This window comes from Rattus norvegicus, chromosome 15, assembly GCF_021556685.1.
Source record: "Rattus norvegicus strain SHRSP/BbbUtx chromosome 15, alternate assembly SHRSP_T2T, whole genome shotgun sequence".
Lineage (NCBI taxonomy): Eukaryota > Metazoa > Chordata > Mammalia > Rodentia > Muridae > Rattus > Rattus norvegicus.
This window is the reverse complement of record NC_141548.1, coordinates 53,057,666-53,060,989: the sequence shown is the minus strand read 5'-3', so window position 1 is coordinate 53,060,989 and position 3,324 is coordinate 53,057,666. Positions and strand designations below refer to the sequence as shown.

The 3,324-nt window shown below is 45.0% G+C and overlaps 1 non-coding gene across 1 annotated transcript; it reads right to left on the bottom strand.

Moving 5' to 3' along the window:
• Positions 1 to 627: 627 nt before the first annotated feature.
• Positions 628 to 773, bottom strand: LOC120097229 (small nucleolar RNA SNORA48). Its single transcript, XR_015639186.1, has one exon. It is a non-coding gene; the product is annotated as a small nucleolar RNA SNORA48 (small nucleolar RNA).
• Between the last annotated feature and the right edge of the window lie 2,551 nt (positions 774 to 3,324).

Genomic DNA, 3,324 nt, shown 5'->3' with positions numbered 1-3,324 from the left:
CAAGCACCGTGTCTGCCCATCAAGGACAACTCTACATCTTCTAGTGCTAATATGAGCCAAGGACATTGCAGCGGAGCCATGGCACTGACCACAGAATGAGACATGGCCCTCAGCAGCAATTCATGCTAGGACTCGCCCCAGGTGGCAGGGGTGAGCATTCACAACACTCCTCTCCACCCTGGATTCTCTACTTCCATGTCTTTTCATAATGCTCAAGTTGATCCACTTCTCTCTCCCTCCATTCTGTTCGTCACATACTCACACATTGTGGTAGCTCCCACTGAAGGCTTTCTATGGGGCTGGCAGACCCCTGGGTGACATTCTCTGGCAAGAGGGTGTTTATGTTTATGGTTACTTTGCTGTGAGCCAGAGGGCAAGACTGTAGGTGGCATGGCATCCACAGGTCTCTGTTGTTTTCCTCTTCCCGTGTTGCTTTGTGTGCTAGTAGGCAGGGCTCTGTGTGTCTATGACCTACCTATGCCTTATACTATGCAAAGGGTGGGGTTAAGTCAGATCTTTGGGCCTCTTTCCTTGCCCCTACCCCATGTCATGGCATGGTAGAGCACAGGTTTCTGTCTGTCTTCCTCCTCTTGCACTATGCTTCTGGGATTTGATTTGATTTGATTTTTATGTGTCCTGGTCATCAAACAGCTTTGGATAACAAACTGGGCATCAGGCTAGGATGAACAAAGGATTCCCATCTGCTCTGTCTCTGGCTGATATTAGAGCAGCACCATGATCAAATTGTCTCTTTACCCATTGCCAGAGTGGCTAAACTTCTATTCAGCGTAAGTTTCTGATCACAGGTATTTCGTTGCATTGTCAGAAAACAGATGAAGACAGGACATTTATTTGTCCTTGTACTCTGACCAATCTTGTTTTTTGAAGAAGCCCAAAGCACACTGATTAGCATGAATATGTCTTTTCTTTTGTAGTTAAATGATGATAGAGTGGGAAATCATCCCTAATTGTGGGACAGTATATTAGCAATAGAGGCAGGAGATAGAAAGAGGCTATATGTGCATAACATAATGTCAATCAAGGAGAAGTTTCAGGAAATTCCATGTCCTGACCCTGAAGGAAATCAAGTGAGGCAATCACCCAACTCTCCCATAATCAAATCACCAGAGTTCAGGCACTGCTAGAGTCCAGCAATCAGTAAGTTCTGGGGTTCTATGAGGATAAGGACTCATTTCTTAGGGCCTCAATAGTGTATTCAGTGTGGTCTCCAAAGAGTTAGTTGAATACCATGTCACAAGTGCAGTGCTCACTATATTCTGGTTTGTATGAGTGATTCAGTGTGTATCTTCCCATCTGTGTATAGGACCAGTAGGAATGCATTCATGGACGAATGTACTTATGCGTGTAAGGCAGCATGTCTATAATACACAAATGTGTACACTTGCATATGCACATTTATATCTGTATACCCTCACAGTTGTGTGCCTTTATACCTTTACAAAGTGTGAGTACTTGTGTTCTTGTGCTCATGGCTGCACATGACATATGCATCTTTATATGAGTATGCATGGGTATAAATATGATTATGCATATGTCTGCCTACATATACTGTGAAGTCCATAAATGTACTTTATAAATGGACCTTCCATGATTGCTACATATCCAGCTCCTTTTATCAAGTTTACTCTTGGGGAGCTAATTACAACTGTGTCTGAGAACATAGCATCTTTAGTGTCATGTGCAGAAATCCCTCCTCTCTTTCTGGGGGCCTTTGGATGCTCTATGTTCTGATGACTAAAACACATCCTAGGAATATTGGCAGCTATACCATAAAGTCTCACCAACATGACTGCCTAAACTTGAATGTAACAGGTACAGCAATAGACATATTAAAATGAATTAGGAACATCCCATGAGGCTTCAAACCTATACAAAGAACAACTTCAGCAACATGAAGGCAACTAAAAATTGCTGAGAGCAGAAAAAGTAGTTTTCCTTGGAAAAACCAAGTTTTCCACTTGGTTACTGTCTTGGTCAGTGTACTATTGCTGAGAAGAGACAAGATGATCATGGCAACTCTTACAAAAGAAAGCATTTAATTGGGACTTCTTTACACTTTCAGAGGTTTGGTCTATAGTAGGGTCATGGCGGCACACATGCAGACATGGTGCTGGAGAAGTAGCTAGGAGTTGTACATCTGGATCCACAGGCAGCAGGAAGAGCGACACTTGACCTAGCTTGAGTATACAAAACCCCAAAACACATTTTGACTGACACATTTCCTCCAACAAGGCCATGCCAGTTGAAGGGGATAAGTGAGGGAGAACTAACTCTGCCACTCACCTGCTGTGGGGTGGTGCAGGCCTAGAAGTATTTTCCCTCCCCTTTCAAGACCCCCAGCAGTTGGGAAAGCTGCTCTCAGGGTCTTGAGAGCTAAAAAGTGGTCCCGTCTCTCATTGGCTGCAACATTTAGGAAAGCAGGCCCTGTACCTCACCTGTGCAACACAGTAAGGATAGCCTTGGTAGAGGGAGTGCAGGTGAGCTAGCCTTGAGGGTGAAAGGAAAAGAGAAATGCACCCACAGCTGTCTGCTGTGAGGTGATCTGGATGTGGGGGTGATGCCATCCCCATTTTTCCTCATCACCTATTGTAGTCAAGAAAGCTGGCCCTAGGACACGAGAGTCGGAGAGCTAGCCCTGCCCTGTCACTGGTTGTAGAGTGGGCCCTGAACTGCCTTTAGGCAAATCAAAGGAACTGGCCCTGATACAAAGGTACAGGTGAGCCAGGCCCAATTGAGAGAGCTTATCTAGCCCCTTAAAGTCTGCAGCACATGAAGCTGGCTCTGGAGGCATAGGTACTAGTGAGCTTTCACAAGGGCAGGGGAGCTGGCCCTGCCACCTGCTGAGGGCAGAATTGGGTGGCGTAGTTGGGGTAGTCCTGAAGAATTCATCTTAGTGGTGCAGATAAGGGAAAGCCAGCACTTTGACCGGCTCAACTATCACCCAGGCCTAGATCTAGGGCTCTGAGTTGGTTCATCTCATAATCTGAACCATCAGTAAATGGTCAGGGCACATAAAAGGGCCAGTCCTACTGATCCAATGCTGCAGGATCTCCATGACACAGGGCAACAACAAGATAACTAGAAGGAGATACAGTGAGGATCCAATATTGATGGTAACACAGAAGCTAGAGATCTCAGACCAGACCAATGACTCATTGCAAAAAACATTTGTAAGTGAAGATGTGTAGACAGAGGGATATACTGTGTGACACACTGCAACACACTACAGCTTCCATGATGAGATGTTTTCTATGCTTTGTTTTGTTTTTTATTTGTGTGTGTTTTTATTTTGGGAGGGAGTTG